An 18,201-nucleotide genomic window follows, 5' to 3' on the forward strand; every position below is an offset into this window, starting at 1 on the left:
GCACCAGATGTATAAGTCCACCAGGTACCTTGGGCATGTGCTTGCATTGCAGAAGCTGGAAGCCCCGCATCTACAGTGCTCTTTTTAGGCATGCTACCACAGGTATAGCTAGCACAGGTATTTCTACCTAAGCTGCAATCTCACCTTCGACTGCACTATAGACCTACCCTATGTGTGGTTGTAACTGGGCAACACACCCCAATCTACGGGTCCATGTCATCATATCTCTTAAAGAACACACAGCGACATAAAACTATGCAAAACACTCCCCAAGCCAGCACTAGTACTATGAAGTCAATAGACATCCTCCCCTCCCTGATATATCAAAACATTGGGTTCCATCACCCACCTCACAGTCACAAGACCCCGACCCTGCCAAAACTTGCGCACACGTTTAACAGGCAAGTCTATAGCACTACTCAAGAGTGAAAATGTAAGCCTGGGTATAAATCTTTGCCGGCTTCAAAGCCAGGTTTACAACATCTGCATCTCCGGCCATCTGTTCCTCATCCCCTCAGTCATGTCTCCCGATGTCTCCTGCTACCCAGAAACCCTTCATAAGGTTTAGTGCAACTGTTTGAAATCAAATATTGTATAACACAGTTTTAAAAGTGCCTACACTCCTTTTTCACTTCCTCCTGCAGTGTGTCTGCCTGTCTGCTTTCCGTTTCTGTCACCGTCTCATTTCTCTGCAAAACAACTTTTCCTTTTTCCCCTCTAAAGAACCTCTCTCCATATTCATTCATTGTGAAAATTCCTGGATCATCAATGGGTTACTGTCGTATTCCTTCCTGACCCCAATGAGTGATCATCTAATCTGGTATCTCATTTCCAATGGTGGCCAGTAACAAATACTTCAGAAGAAGGAGCAAAATACCATGGAAAAGGCAATGAGGAAATATCCCACTCATAAGCAAAGTGTACTAATCAATTTGCCTCATTAGTATCCAGAGGCAGTAAGTGCCACAAGGTAATTGTAAAAGGCATCAACAAAAAGTATTTCCATATATCTCTTTTACAGTTGCTGCCCCTTTAATTTTAGCTGGGGCCCTCTATTTCCAGTACTTGTACACCTTTCTCCTTGCATTGGGCAAGAGTAAGGAGTGCCTGACTGATCACTTTAATTGGACAAAGCCCACAAACATCTTGCAGCTGTGCACAGGTTTAAAGCCACATGAGACTCCCGTAAGTCATAGTGTGAAAAGAAATCAGCAGAGAAACACAAAGTATTCCTAAGGATCCCCTGGCATTTCAGGGACCAAACTGCTGGTTGTATTTTTTTTATTTTTTTATTTTGGACCGCTGGAAGAATAAAACTCTAGTAAAACCAACTCTGGGGATATTCTTTCCTACCTGTTATCCTGGCAGAGTGCTCCAGCCCTCACTTGATCTCACACACTTTGGTGGAGGAGCCGTGATAGGTGGCAAAGTCTCCCAGAATTCCTGGAGTCATCGTAAAACAGGATGGAATTCACAGCATCCCTCTGGCTTGGTGAATCCTTAGCAATCTCATTCTCCTTATTAAAAGCCTATGATGTATATGACTTATGAGGGAGGAGAGTACCCAATACCTGTCTGGTTTTAACTTGTACCCTGGGGAAAACCAGCAAAAAAACCCATCAGTCCATACTCCTGCCCTCTTAAATCTTCAGTGACCCCGTTGAAGTTAACAGATTGCACGTGGTGCATATTAAGGCAGAATTTAACCCATCATCCTTGGACCATATTCATAAAAAGCAGAACACCTGGAGGCTATTCCTCATCATTTACATTTTTCCAATATGACAAAATATAGTGTGTTTGTTTTCACAGATTATTATGCAAGATCCTCAGCCCTGTTCTGGTCCCTGTGCATCACATAAAAGTGCTGGAGCAATGTGAAGGGTTTGTTAAAGCCCCATATCTTCCCAGGGCATAGGCATTGCAGGAGAGATTGGAATGCTGCTGTCAGAGGACCCTCTTGCAAGCCCTGGTGTAGGAGCAAGCTGAGGATGGGGCTGGGGGTGAGAGGGGGGTGTCAGAGGTAGGACTGGAACATGCAGCACTGTGGAGACTCCAGGTAGCACTACAGTCAACAGGGCAATCCTTTAGGGTAGGGGGCGCTCTCGAGAGTAGCTCAGGATTTGGCAGGCACAAAGGTGGCTTAAATCCAGCTCCCTGGGCTGTGAGTTCTGTGGTGCACATGTAATACAGACAGACTGCGGTCGTCAGCAGGCAGGGTCAAACCTGGGACCTCTGGAGCTTAGTGCATGAGCTAAAAGCCATATGACTGTTAGCTAAGGCTCTAGAGCAGACTCATCAAGCTCTCTCTAAGTGGTCTCAGTGCCACTAGTTGGGACAGACCACAACACCAGGAGGTGTGTAGGTTCACACAGAATCTCACCTGTTATTATTATTATTCATTTATATTGTGGTACTGGCTAGAGGCCAACGAGGTTGCTGCCCATTGTGCCTTCCAGCCTCTCTCTCAAACAGGCCAATCTGTGGCCAGGAACATATGCAACTTCACTTGTTTTTACTTTGTACTCAGAAAACTGCAAAAATCCATGTGGGTTTCAATTGGGAAGAATGGAAAAATGAAAGACATTTTGTACAGGGCAACTAAAAATATTTTTGCAAGGAGAATTAAAAAAAAATAAAAGATTGCAAACCAATTGTTTGGCATTTTGTGCATTCCTAATGGCCTTTTCCAAACTCTGCAGGAACTACAATGCTCTACAAAGCCACCCAGAATTCCCTATAGCCTGCACTGGCAAAGATTTACTCATTCCTACTAGATTCATTAATATCTTTGCTTGTTTGGGTCCCACTACAAGCTAGCTTTGCTGCTGGGAAGTGTCATTACTACATAGCCTTGTCCCACCTGTATCTGGAAATTCACTTTGACATGTTATTTTGTATGTATGGCCCATGTGGGCCCACAGTCAATGGCCTGTATGATAGGAATACCAGCTGGCCTTCCCAGTAAACAAGAATGGTATTTACAATAGATATTTCATCTGTTTATAATTTTAACACGCAGACCTCAGACAGCTAGCGAATGTCAGCTAAAGATCACCTAGTGTGCCAAATTCTGTTCTTGTTACCAAGGACTGGATCAATGGTGCTGTAATTCATGGCATTGACAGGATGTTATGGGAAAACATAAGATGCAAATGAACGTGAAAAAGAACATTATGGTCAGATCTCCGAAAAGGTCATTTTCCTTTCATTAACATCCAAATGTATTTTGACCCAGCTAGATGATTTCCCCCAAGTAATGCATGCATCTTGGAACCATTAGCAGATTTTCATTTAGAAATCCTGATATAAACCACTAATGCATTTTATGGGTCCCTCCTGATCAGGCCTGGAAAAATGATGGCACAGGAGATCCAGTAACAACAGAACTTGAGCCTGGTTATTAGCTTCCAGGCTACATGCCTCCTCCAAGAATGGAACATCCAAAGAGGCACTGTGTTCCATGGATGCTGAATAAAGATCTTTTTATCTAACATTGTTAGAGTACGGAGTCTGTGGGATTAGAGAGTTTAGAGCTATTTAAAAAACTAACTTCGTTTCTCATTCTTTTCACTGAAACTGGTAGCCTGCTATTAGCAGGTTCTAGCTGAAAGATGATAGGACTGGAGAAAGGAAGAGTCTGTGTTTTCTTAGGTACAACTTGCAGCTCATATAAGATAACAAGATTCTGCAGAATTAGCAAAACTATGGGCCAGATTCAGAGTTGGTCTATAATGGTGTAAATCCAGAGTGACTCTGTTGACTTCTTTGTAATTATCTAGATTTACAACAGTGTAAACAGTGATCAGAATCTGACCTAACTTGTATACTTAGTCTATTACATACACTGAATGCATTTCACATTAGCTAATAAATTGCTCCATCTTATGTCTCTTAACCTTTTGAAATGATTAATATTTGGAATGTATTTTGAATGGTCCTCTGCCAAAGTCTAACAGCTATCTAGAGATTTGAAATCAAAAGGATGAGAAATGGAAACCTATAAATTCCCACTAGAAGAGGCAGGGTAATTATTATCAGAGCTTTTGAGAATTGGGGGAAATGAGTGATATGTTGGAATCTACACTGTCCAATATTACATAATGATCTTCACTTCTATGTGATGAATATATTATCAAATAATTCTCCATTAGTACCCTTAATCAGTCATAACTAGTTGACACCCCAACCTAGAAATCTGGATGATTCAAGGGATTGGCAAATGAACTACAGAACATTGCACCTAGAATACTGCTTTAAATTTGGTTCAGAGCAGTAATAGCACTTCACCCTTCTGTTGCATTTTAATCTAAGGATCTCAAAGCACTTTAAAGACATACAATTTACCACACTCCTATTAGGTGCATGTTATCATCACCCCCATTTTATGGGTGAGTAAATTGAAGCAAAGAGATTTAACGACTCACTCAAAGTCACACAGCTAGAAGAACAAGGGATGGAAGCCCCAGCCCCCCCACTCTAACCACTAGGCCATGCTGTCTCGGTGAACAAAAGTCATGCGAATACTGTTTCATGGTCTATCTGCAGTCAGTCAATTAGCTCAGCCACTAATCCGGATCTTGGATACAAAGCCACCATCACAGTAGATGATGACATCACTTCGTACGCTCGTCTCATCAGAGAGGCCAACACTTGAATGGGCCAAAGAGGAAGCTACGCTCTCACCTTTAGCTATGGACTGTCTAGACATATTGGCAGGGCAGTGCTGAGGGATTTATATTGCCGTTTCCCTGCTTCCTGTGTTCTGCTGAAAGAGAATTTCTGCTTCCAGGGCTGGCAATACGGCATCTTGGATAAATTTCATAGAGTTGGCCAAAATAAGCCAATAATTCTTGTAAGGGAAGATTTTAAAATTCATTTGTTTTGTTTTTCCAAAATTCCTTCTGAAATTTTTTTTCATGAAAAGGCAAAAAATGAAAAAAAATTAGCTATTTTTGGTTTTTAAAAAAATCAGTATTTGAATCCCAAAAAATGACAACGTTAACAACAATTGCAACAGAAACCTGAAATATTTTAACACCCAATAAAATGTTACCAACATTTTCTCTCTCTGGAGGTAAACATTTCAATGCCCCATGTGTCAACTTTCATACGACCACTGAGCATCTCTTGTGGATGGCCAGTACCTCAAAGCAGGATCATTTTATTAGAGATATGGAAACCAGCAGATCTGTATGTTTCCCACACCCGTTCAGTTCACAAATCACTCCTAGCAGACTTCCAGCCATACGTTTGAATGTCTAGAGTAGGGGCAAGAAACAGAAGCTAAAATCAAATGTATTTAAATCTCAGATTGTTGTATCTATGCAAGGCAACAAAAGGGAATAAACAGAGACGTCCTAGTGCTACCTAGAGACTGAGACATGTCACCGAACTGCCCAAGAATAATCTAGTGCCCTGGCCTCACTTATATCCACCAAAGACCAGTGTGGTGGGGTAGTCTGCCCCTTGAAGGCACTACTGGCTAATGGTACATCCATCCTGCCATCTGGCATGGCTCTTTACAAGTTGAAAGGTCTGATTGTAGACACAAGGACCTGGGAGATACTGGAAGAGAGGAAGCAGTCTTGCAAGTAAGAAGTGTTTGGGAGGAAATCCCATTACTGCTTCTTTAAGAGTTGGAGTCTTGCAGAAGAGGCAGAGCGAAACTCTACTCTCACCCAACCAATCAGGGATGAGCTGGGAGAAGGGGACCAGCATAAATATTGCAGAAGACTGCTAAACCCTCTGAGCTTAGGACCAAGTGGGGCTGGCTGAGGGAGAAGCTGGCTACTACCCAGCTCCAGTAAGGAGAGGAACAATAATTGCTTGAATGACCCAGCTCCAGGAGGAGGGCTGGGGCTTCTGCCATAAGGAGAAGTCATGGAGACTGAGAAATGACCCTGAAGGGATTGGGAACAGAGCTTACAGGGCAGGCTTCAGGGGAACCCTAAAAGCCAGAAGCACCTTTTGTTTATTTGGGACTTTTTGTTATGGACCCTTTTGTATGAGGTTTTACAATAAGCCAGCCCCCCAGGAGGGTATTTATTGAGTCAAGCATCAAGATGGCCTGAAGTAGATTTATTGGCTTCCTGAGAAGGGAAACGGAGGCAGGGAGTAGCTGCATCGCCACACTAACTCAGCAGGAGGCACTATAGGGAGGGGATGCCCTATGACAGGCAGGGTCTCTTCTGTGTTTAGTACCTTAACCAAACGCACATCAGGCAGACACAGCAAATCAGAGATCTAGACCGAGATGAACACAGAAGGCAAGTTACCTCTCTGTGCAACATCAATAGAGTTACTCCAGGCATGAATTTCATCCAGTGGGGGAAACTCAGCAGTGACATAAATGATGGGCTAAGGGCCCCAGGCTGGGTATAGGATGGTTAGAAACTAGGTGTCAGTGACAGTGTTGGCTTGTACCAGCTCAGCATTCAGGGGGTGCACAAAATGAGTGCCACTGAAATGCTCACTTAGTGAAAAGGTTACCAAATACCTCCATTTAACCTGTGCAACAGGCCAAGGTGGGCATGCCATTCATCTTTTAAGATTACCAAACGGCAGAGGGTCCCTTGAGGACCTGATGGCTAGAGCATCTGCACACCATATTTGTGAATTGGATGCGGATACAAACTTTGTATCCACGCAGGGCTCTCCTGGTTGCTGACAGCCATTATTGTCACTGCCCAGAGGGAGCGCAGCATTTGTGTTGTCAAGGCCTCTGCCAGCTGGGCTCAGAACTAACCTGGTTTCTCATTGTTAGCCTTTGGGACTACACAACCAGTAACACCCTAAGCCTCATCTTTGGGTTGATCATAGACAGAGCGTATTTCCCTCTTCTGTCCTGTGCAGGTCACCAGCTCATTCAGGTAGAAGGCAGAGCAGTTCCTGTCTCTAGGCAAGATGGAACCACTGTGGTGATCTGCTCATGAAAGCACATCATGGGCCCTTTTTCTTTCCCAAATTTTCTTAGGAAAACCCTACCCAGCCAATAGGCCCAGGGGGACAGAAGAACCAGTCAGCAACTACTATCACTGTAGGATGGACACTCCTTCCTCTCATGGCAACCTCCAAAGCTCTCATATGACCCAATCAGAGAAGTGGGAAGGGGCATCCGCACAGGCATAAATAGGCTTTGCCAGAAGGGATTCTTACAAGTCGACATTCCTGCTGTGGAGGAGACAAAGAGATCTTATCCTCCACTGTCACTCACTGAGTCACACCCCACAGAACTAACCCAAACTGAAAATCAAGTCTTAACCAGAAATGTTTGTCCTGAACTCCAGAAGAACCCAGCCCCTCTGTTGTGAGGAGCTACCAGCCCACTTCCCTGAGATCACTCACACCTGAGATGGCCTCTCTGGACATCAGGGGCAGCAAGCCAAGCCAAGCGTTGGCCCAGTAACCTCCTCCCTTCAAGGATCTGGTCCATTCATGCTTAGGAAGCACCAATAGAAATCTGAGCCATGACCTACCACTCCTGGCTAGTGAAAGAGGTTAGAGAATTTGGGACCCTTGGTAACTGGGATCACCAGCCTTTCCTCTGAAGAAGCAAATCTGCCTCCCGCCCTGAAACCTATGCTGAACAGAACTTAAGAAACCATTACTTAAAGTAGTTGACTCACAAATGACTGCTCGGTGTCCCTCCCATTTCTGAGCAAGCTAAGCAAGAAGCTAGCAGAGAATCACGTCTACCTCTCTTCTGCCAATAGGTAGAGCCCTGCATAGATACAAAATTTGTATCCACATCTGATCCGCAAACATGGTCTGCGGAGATCCACAGATTTGCAGGGCTCTCTCTGTATAAAATCTGGATCCGCATCCATCCACGAACCACAATCATGGTCCATGGATATCTGCAGGGCTCTACTATTGGGAACCCTATGAGACAGCTTCAGCCTTTTCCATCTTGCCTTTCCTATCCTTCTTCTCTGACTTTCTCTGTGAATTTGGGCAAGTTACGGCGCTGCTCTGTGCCTTAGTTTCCCCACCTGTAGACTGGGTATATAATACTTGCTTCACAGGGGCGTTGTGGGGATTAATTGACTTTTGGACAGTTCCTTGAACATGCAAAGTCCTGTGTAAATGCTAGGTGGTAGTATTTAAAAAACTGGAGAGCTGATGGGCCTTAAATCCAGTCAGGAAAGGACCCTTAATATAGAATTGGCCATCTGATCCTGAAATAGGGTTTTTAAATGCAGCTCGTTACGTGTGGGCTGGAAAAACAGAAAAGCATTTTCCACACAGAAGAGGACATCCAAGAAAAGCCCTTTTGGACTGAAGTTGGCAAGGGGCTGCCGAGCATTTATCTTTGGCATAGAATGTGCTCTGTCAGGGGGTTGTAACTAACAATACATTGAAAAACATGCCACAGACTTCCACTGTATTTTATTTGGCATGGAAGGATTATTCCTCAGCACAAAGTATTTGCAACTGGCATCAGTTAAATGAGAAATTACAACCTTTAAAAGATCTATTTATCATCGGCTGCAAAGTATGGAATTTGCCGTGCAGATTATGCACCATAAACAGCGCACTCACATACTCTGCTACAAGGCGTTTGGCAGCGAGCAGCTAATTTATGATGGACAGTTAAGAAGTTGATGTTTAGTGCCCCTTCTTCAGAGATTTTGCAATAAATTACTCTCCTCAACCCCATGCCTTCGGTTTGTGTGGCTGACAAATTCAGAGCATTTGGATCAAGCTACAATCAGGCTGATATGCTTTTTAATTTTTCCTTTTAGAATAGCCTGTCAGAGGTAATCAGCAATCTGACAACCAATTTTTGCCACTGGCTCCAGCCAGGCTGCGAAGAAACCCCCTAGTGACAAAGCAACATTAAGTTAGTTTAAGGGGTACATTATTTAAAATGCTGAATACATTGGGTTCTGATTTCAGTTCCAACAGTGGAAATCCAGAGTAACTCCAATGCAGTCTGTGGGCTAGATTCTCACCTAATGTGAATCAAAGTCAATGGAGCTATGTCAGTTTACCCCAGCTGAAAGACTGCCTCTGTATGTTTCGGTTTGAAGTCAATAGAGTTGCTTGCTCTGGATTTACACTGCATAAGGGAGAAAAGTTTTGCCTTTACACATCTTCATACTGGCACAAACGAACTTAAACCACCTGACTATCCAACTGCACTGGAAGTCTCACAAGAAAGGTCTATTTCAGGGTATTCCATAGAGCAAGGCGAGGGCAGAACATAAGAACAGCCATACTGGGTCAGACCAAAGGTTCATCTAGCCCAGCATCCTGTCTTCTGACAGTAGCCAATGCCAGTGCTTCAGAGGGAATGAACAGAACAGGCAGTCATCAAGTGATCCATCCCCATCATCTAGTCCCAACTTCTGGCAAACAGAGGCTAGGGACACCATCCCTGCCCATCCTGGCTAGTAGCCATTGATGGACCTATCCTCCAGGAATTTTTCTAGTTCTTTTTTTAACCTTATTATAGTCTTGGCCTTCACAACATCCTCTGGCAAAGAGTTCCACAGGTTGACTGTGCGTTGTGTGAAGAAATACTTCCTTTTGTTTGTTTCAAACCTGCTGCCCATTCATTTCATTTGGTGCCCCCTAGTTCTTGTGTTATCAGAAGGAGTAAATAACACTTCCTTATTTACTTTCTCCACACCAGTCATGATTTTATAGACCTCTATCATATCCCACATTAGTCATCTCTTTTCCAAACTGAAAAGTCCCAATCTTATCAATCTCTCCTCATATGGCAGCTGTTCCATACCCCTAATAATTTTTGTTGCCCTTTTCTGAACCTTTTCCAGTTCCAATATATCTTTTTTGAGATGGGGAGACCCCATCTGTATTCAGTAGTCAAGATATGGGCGTACCATGGATTTATGCACTCTGACGACCTCAGACTGTGTGGCACAAGACTAAAGGACAAGCATCTTCAATCACTAGAGAAGGGCAAGGAGCTGTATTTTTTAAAATGAGAATTACCCTGTCTGCAAGGTTGTACGTGTGCATGTGTCTCTGTTCCTGTAGCCTGGCCCATCCCCCGTCAATCTGCATCCCAAGGGAATCCTCTGAGAAGAATGTTTCCTCCACAGCATCCTCTCCCTACCTGGTCCCTCCGGTGGGGCACATGGAGCTCCATGTGGAGGTTGAGGATGACAGGCCATGGAGCAGAGGAAGTGCTGCATTCCATCCCCTGCTGTGGGCCTAGGTTTTCATGAGGCAATTACCTTCCTCTGGGTCATTTCTGTGGCTGCTACTGAACAACCCCTGAAGGATCTACCCATCTGCAACATAGATCCTGCAAAAATCAAATCAGCCATGGAGAGGGGGACAGCTAAGAGGCAGATGTCCCTGCAGGAGAGCTCCTGCCTCTTTGCAGAAGGGTGGCCCCTTTCCCACTGAGATCTGTGGGGCAGGGAGAAAGTGCGCCCTCCCCACCCCCGCAACTCTTACCATTAGAGGTTATGCTGCTGAGAGCTCCACAAAGGAAAACCTCAAGGTTCTTTTAAAACACTTCTGATATTTCCGGGCGGGGGGAAGGGGGTAGGTAGTTAAGTGTGTGTGTGAGTGAATCAATGACCTGTTACTTGGTGCTATCCTTTCCCAAGAATCACACGACTCTGGATATCTCTAATTTTGTTAAATTAAAAGAGGGACCCAAGCCAATTCTCAGTCCAAAAATAATCTCTTTCCATTGCCTCTCGGAATGAACTCACAAGAAGTGAGCCTGAGCTAAACTAAAGCTTTCATCCAGCAAACCCCAGGCCCTTTTCCTGAGTGGTAAATGTTCTCTCTCTCTCTGTGAGAACTTTTCTGTTTCCTTCCTCTGGTGGCGAGCACGCTCTGATTCAGAGAAAGCAGCTCATAACAACCTGTCAAGACCAGTTTTAATTGACAAAGACCCTTAGTTTAAGATGCTGGGGTGGGATATTTAAATTAGTATAGGGTTTTCCAAACAGAAAAAAAAAAGTTTTGGGGCAGGAAGATTAAAACGATTTTAAAGGGCAGCTCATCTACCCCCACAAGGGGAACATGCGCTAAAGCAGCATTTCTGCTGGAAGCACTCCTGGAAATTTGTAGGATTACAAAGAAAATAAAAAAGGACCTTGTATTATTTGGTCCTGTTTGAAACAGATTTGAACATTCTAGCACATTCCACATGGCACCTGAATTAGCCCCTGACTTACCTATGGGTTTAACTTTAAGCAAGTGCATTGTCTCATTGGCATGAAATGTAAGCACATGTGAAAGTTCTTGCAGGATCAGGGTGAGAGAGATTAGCTGTGCTGCATCATGGCTATAATAATTCATTGCATTCTAGGCATTAATTAAGGGCACAGATCCTCAGCTGGGGTAAATCGCTAAATTAGACCATCTGAGAATCTGAGTTTAGGGCCCTAATCCTGCAAACGTGTGGCTCTGATTACAGGATGAAGGACATAGGAAGAAGAAATATTTATCGGTCTAGGGCTCTTCTTGATGTGGCTGTGTAATTCTCCATAGGGCCTATTCCCTCCTTGATAGGTTGCATAAGTCCAATTCTTATTATGATTTATTACTGGTAACATGGTAGAACTATTGCTAACCCCAAGCATTCAAAAATCATGAGTCAAGCTCCCAAAATCATAAGATAGGCTTAAAAATCATGAGATGTTTTTAAAAATAATACATAATTAAAAATAATACATTGAAGGTCCTCTTGCTTGGTTGGGTTTTTTTTTGGGGGGGGGGTTCTTCTTTTAGGCTGCATTTGGATCACATTTTCAAGCATTACTCCTCAGCTATTACAGCTAGAGACTGATGGGTTTTTTAAAAAAAATTAAATCCAAGATTCTCACTTATTCACATGGCTCCAGGAGCTGGGGCTTGAAAAAGAATCACCAACCACTGCAAGACTCACAATAAAACAACAAGAATTGGCAACTCAGACTAGGGTCCGGTTGCACCAGGCACTGTGCATACACGTAATAAGAGAGAGTCTGTGCCCTAAAGAGTTTACAGTCTATATAAGCAAGCCACACAAAGAGTGGGATCCCATTAATAACAGTCAGTGGTTAGCTAGTTTAGCCAAATTTTAATTTTCAGTACCTAAAGTACACCACCTAAATCCATATTTAGAAACCTGAAGCCAATGGAAGTACAGCACCTCTGAAAATCAGTTCATTTATAGTTAGGTGCCTAAATATGGATTTAGATTACTAGCTTTAGTCCTTTGAAAATGTTGGCCAAATACATAGCATTTTTACTCAGGCAAATCCTGGAGTCCTTTCTCAGTTCTTATTCAGGTAAAGAGTCCATTGAAGTAGATTTTTAAGTTCATTCTGCTACCCATCAGTGAAGAGACTCGTGGTCACCATCAGAGCGGGCCCAATAACACCAACAGTCATTTGAGACTATTTTTTCCAACAATTGATGTAAAAAATGTACCAGAATGTTATTCACCTAATCAAACCATCAATCAAAATTGATCAAATAATTAAAGATATATTTGCAAATGATCTAGGCACCAGTTCAGAAAGATGCTTACACACAAGCTTAACTTTAAGCATGTGTTTATGTGCCCTTTCTGAACAGGAATGCTTCCCTGAATCGGGTCTTAGTTAAGGAAAAATTCATCACATAAATTATTCCCAACAAATATTTTGACCAACTCTACTCACAATATTAGAATCCCGGGAGCTGGAGAGGAAAAGCTCCTATTAAATTATAGACTTCATCTATTCCCTAATAAAGGAATTAACATTTATGAAAACTGATATTACATTTAATTTTAGCTAATGGGATTGGCAGTTCCGTGAATACATTAAGAGACGCAAAAATACTCCTGGTGACTATCACTTAATTGCAGATAATGTACAAGTTGTATGATACAGTTATAGAATATAAAGGTTTCCCAATAAATCTATTTTTATTAAAATTATGACAGACCAAATGTTTCCTCTTACGTTTGTATTTCACTAACCTTGGTAGTTTTATTATAGAAACAATAACTATAGATAGGCTTGGAAGGATTTGATGTGTATTGGTAAATGTCAGTAAATATCACCGTACACACACAAACTGATGAAAAAATATTTCCATTGATAATAATCAAAATGTACAGGCAAAGTAAGAAAAATGCTGCTGGAGAACTTAACCTTTGATTTAATCATATTTACTGTGAACATTGTGACATGTGATTTTGACAATTTGCGTTTTAACAATTATAAAGCAGTATGAATACGTAAGATAGTGATTCTAGATGCCCCATATGTTGAGTGCCCAACTTGAGACACGTTAGCCTTATTTTGAGAGAGCAGATGCTCAGGACCTTTAAGCTGCCTTAAGTTGGACACCCCAAATCACTAGACCCATCTGAAAATTGTGGCCAGAACACTTTTGATCCCAGCTTTACTCTGGTGGGATAAATGCCATCTGTACAGAGCTAGCTCTGCTGCTGCTTCCCATGGGAGAACTTCCATTGTACTCAGAGCTCTACACTGTGACAATTTGATGGGTAATGCCACACCCCACAGTAACTCTGTTCTTTTAGCTAGATTGATAGGGAGGTGTGCAGACCTGTTGTAGGTCAAGTCCAGCTAGGGATAGTGAAACAGCGCAGATTAAATAAAACAATCTGGATTCCCTGGAGTTTCATTCCTTGCTTGAACTAAACCTAAAACCCACTTAAAAAGTTTGAATAACAACTTTTGCTGTTGTTTTTCTGTCCTGTTGCTGCCTCTGGGTATGCGAGCTGTAGTTCAGAAAAGCATCAGATGCTGCCAGGGAGCTGTTTTCCTGGGATTTTCAGCTCAGTGCTGTGGAAGCAACTGATCAAAGCAGCATCTGATTTATAGGGTACCTAACGAATTCCCCAAATACAAGAAAACTGCACCATGCAAAATACCCAGAATCAGAAAACATTATTGCCTCAAGATCCAAAGAAAACAGGCTACATAAGCTAACCTAGCAGAGTCACTGACCCCTGTGCTACTCCAAACACAACTTCCTCACCTCCACTTCTTGTGACTAGTTATGAGCCAATAGTCCAAACCACACTCACTGTAACTCCACTCAACTCTGAATGAATTCTACCTCTCACCAGTTTGTTCACAAGTACCTACCTAAGGAATTTAGGGTGTGAGCTGAAGCGAGTGGAGAGACTCCCATTCATTTCAAAGGGCTTTGGATCAGGCTCTGAGCACCCCTGAATGCATACACAGTGCATCCTTTCTTCAGGAAATTTCTCCATGGTACATACATGGGTCCCCCCATTGCCATAGGACCTGACACCTCACAATCAGTAATGTAAATACACGCGCAGCACCTCTGTGAAGTAGGGAAGTGCTATTATCCCCATTTCACAGATGGGAAACTGAGGCATGGAGAAACAAAGTGACTTGCCCAATTCACAAAGGAAGTCTGTGAAACCACTGGACCATCCTTCTTCCTCCATAATGAATGAAACTAGCCAAAAATACTACTATGTTTTCAAATGGTCGTGACTGGGGCATATGAAAACCAGTTTCCTCCAAGGCCGTGCTCTGCTCCTCGGAGAGGACTGTTTCCATGACAACTTGCAACTTTCCAAGTTGAGCCATTTCAGCTTTTTGATCCCCTCAGGAGAAAGTGTATTTTTTCCACCTTCCTCTCACTCAAAAGTCCTTCAACTGTTTTGGCTTGAACTTTTCCAAACTATTCATCTGGGGAGGAGAACAAACCTGGCAAATTTCAGCTTCAAATACAAATGCTTCAGCAAGTTATGAGTTATCAAAAACTGGGGGACAGAAAGGAAAAATCTTTGCAACCTTAGCTATATGGGAGTGTATGTACAGTGCAAGTCCAGTTATCTGAAAATCCTAGTTATCTGAAACCAGGGTGTCCCCCATGTAACCCTAGTTAGTTAACAGCACTACCATTTATCCAAACATCCAGTTATCCAAAAGTTTCCAATATCCTCCTAGCTATTCGGATAAACAGGAGTGTACTGTATCTGTGTCAATGACCCCTTTGGGTTTCTCTGTACTGCACCTTTAAACTGCAGCAACATGAGATCTACACTTAATAATGTACCAGGAGAGTGGGAAGAAAATTTTAAAAGCACCAAAGTAACTAAACATTTCTTCCCCTTTCTTCCTGGTCTCTGCACTCAGGACAGTTGGCATCTGGCTCTCTACACAGCCTGCCATATTGCAGTGGCAGGAGTTGAAAATGTACCTGGGACTTTCAAAGCAGCCCCAACAGAAGGTCTTTTCTCCCTGGAGAAACACCGTGTGGGACTGTCTGGAATCATGGACAAAATCAGGGCAATAGGGACTGCATTCCAGAAGAGACCGAGAAATGGAGAGAATCCAAGAGCCATAACTCCCATTGGCTTCAGTGGTAGTTGGGTATGTGCAGGAGGAGCAGAATTTACCCAATGGTGATTTGCCCAATGAAATTCTATTGAGTTGGGTGCCTAACTCTCTTAGGCTCTCTTGAGAATTCTGGCCTAAATTCTTAAGTTTTCCCTCTTCCATCCCACTTCTTTATGCCTCAGTACTCTCGCCCCTATTCCCACCACCATCCCTAGAGAGCTGCACTCCCTGGGGCTCCTGTCCTTTCACCATCAGATAGCTGCTTACATCCTGCAGCTGGAGAATCAAGCTCTGGCAGACTAACAAACAATCCGCCCGCCGTAAGACTACAGCACTGCAGGAATACAGGGAGAAATTCTGGCTCCATTGAAGTCAATGGCAAAACTCCCATTGACCTCCCTAGGGCCAGGATTTCACTCTTAGGGTATGTCTATACTACAGCTGGGGTGGTGTGATTGCAGCACATGTAGACGTAACTGAGCTAGCTTTGATCTAGCTAGATCGGAGCTAACTCAAGTAACAACAGCAGTGAAACCAACACAGCATGGGGACGTGCCTGGATTAACCCTGCCCGCCCAGGACTCTGGGTACGTACTCAAACAGCTGTGGCTTCATTGCTAGTGTTACTTGCGCTGGCTACATCCAAGCTAGCTTGGGAACGTCTGCTCATGCTTTAATCACCCCTCTGACATACCATGGGAGCATGTCTACACTACAGTGGAACCGCTTTGGCTATGCAGCTGTGTCGCTGGAACACCAGAGTGTAGATGCTTCCTGCATCGTCAGAAGGGGGTTTTCTGTTGATGGAGTTAATCCATCTCTCTGAGAGGCCACAGCTGGAAAAATTCATGACACTGTTCAGGGCATGAAAGTGACATAGCAAGGCAGGTCTAATTTTTAAGCATAGACCAGGCTGCTGTCTTTGTACGTGCTCAGGGATTTACATATTTATCCACTTCTCTCCAAAAAAAACTATATGGCCTCCTCTATCCAGAGCCATATAGTCTGAGTCCAGCTTGGTTTTCACCTTAAGTTAAAAGCACGGAGCCCTCTTTGTTGCCCTCAGTTCTGCAGTGTGGGATTTCCACACCGATCTGCCTATTAGTTATTCAGCAGCGGTGCCCACAGTATCCATCACTAGTTCCTTATTGATGTTCATTTCAGGGGTGTGGCATGGTGGAATAACTCCCGCTTAATCCAGATCAACATTCCTGCACATCTAGCTAGATACTGAGCATATCGGAGCACCCAATGTCCCTGAACTGTGAGGGTTCTGAGAAAACAGGACCGTGATGCAGACTGTCCCAATGAAACCATCCCTGGTTTCTTGGTTTCCCATTTAAAACCAACCCTGATTTTAACCCTGATTTCTTCTACAAATCTTGCTAAAGTCCCCTGTATGCTTTTTCCTATGGAAAACACTATGCCAGATCATCAGAGTCACTGATTAAGTGAGGCCTAGTCCAGGTTCGCTTACTCAAAATCCAGCTTTCCCATCCCTTCAGTAAAGGGGTCACACATGTCACAACTATTCTGCCGCGTGACTAGCAGAGGGGTACATCAGGTATTCCAGTCCCGCTCACACTCTCAGCTGAGTGTACGGTGCAAGGCACCTGGGCTGTTTCAATCCAGCCCCCAAGTCTCAGATGAGTGAGCTTTACAGAGGTCTCTCGTGTTACATTCCTGCTCTGACTCCCATCTTGAAGGAGTGAACAGAACAAGGATCTGTCATGTGGCACTCCCAGCATGCCCTACTCTTGCTTGAGTGCACAGTGCAGATCCTATGTCTTTTTAAGCACATTCCTGTGCCCATCCCATCCCCATGAGTCCTGGGCAGTAGGATCTGCTCCTTGTGACATTCCAAAAGATCTGGAGAAGTGTTTCACCCCGAGGACATTACACTGTCCTATCCCGAGCATCTCCAATGCAGTTGTGTATCTCCTGGTCACTCTGTAGTTGGTTGCTGTCCTAATGAGCATTGTTCTTCTATCTTTGCATTTATTCCCATTTAACCACTTTGAAATGCGACTCTCCCCTCTGTCATGTTAAACAGTGAGAGGCCACACACAGGTTTGAAGTTGCTACGTCATTTCTGTTCTCTCATCCTAAATGTCCTTTATGATCATTATTAGAGTGGACAACATGGGGCGGGGATAGTGATCCAAATTTGGGGTCATTTGGCCCAGGGGTTCCGAAGATTTTATATTACAGTGGCACCAAAAAGACCCCAATTAAGGTGAAGGCCACAAAGAGCGTACAGTCTAAACATTCAAGACAGACAAAGGGTGAGAGGGGAAATAGGCCCAGAGTGGGGAAGTGATTTGCTCAGTCACATACAAGGTCAGTGGTAGAGTCAAGAAGAAACCGCAAATCTCCTGAGTGCCAGCCCAATGTTCTCTCTGCAAGCCCACATCGCCTCCTGAAAGAGACCTTTACTAGGCATATCTTTACAGTGAGAAGCCTTTACTTTCTGGTTAGGCAAGTACCAATCTTTCTGGCCTCTTTCTTTAATAAGTTGGCTGTCTGCATAGCACAGCCAGCTGGAAATCCCTCTAAAGAAATCAGTCAGTGAGGATAGGTTTTCATAATGCTTGTTTATCTCAGCCTAAATTGTACACAGCTCAGAGTGTGAGAAGACGGATGGTCCTTGGGACCTGGGAGACCAGCTTCCTTGTCTGCCATTGATTTCCTGTGTAACACTTAGCCTCACTGGGTACATCTACACTGCAACTAGACACTGGCCGGTACCAGCTGACTTGGGTTCGCGGGGCTTGGGCTAAGGAGCTGTTTAATTGCTGTGCAGACGTTCAGGCTCAGCCCAAGCTCTGGGACACTCCCTCCTTGCAAGGACCTAGAGCCCGGGGTCCAGCCCCAACCTGAACGT

General features: G+C 43.7%; 1 protein-coding gene across 2 annotated transcripts in view; it reads right to left on the reverse strand.

Annotated features, from left to right (window-relative positions):
* Positions 1-18,201, reverse strand: part of PRRX1 (paired related homeobox 1) — a 79,997-nt gene that overhangs the window by 27,612 nt on the left and 34,184 nt on the right. The window lies entirely within an intron of this gene.

Source organism: Eretmochelys imbricata, chromosome 8 (genome assembly GCF_965152235.1).
Source record: "Eretmochelys imbricata isolate rEreImb1 chromosome 8, rEreImb1.hap1, whole genome shotgun sequence".
Classification (NCBI taxonomy): domain Eukaryota; kingdom Metazoa; phylum Chordata; order Testudines; family Cheloniidae; genus Eretmochelys; species Eretmochelys imbricata.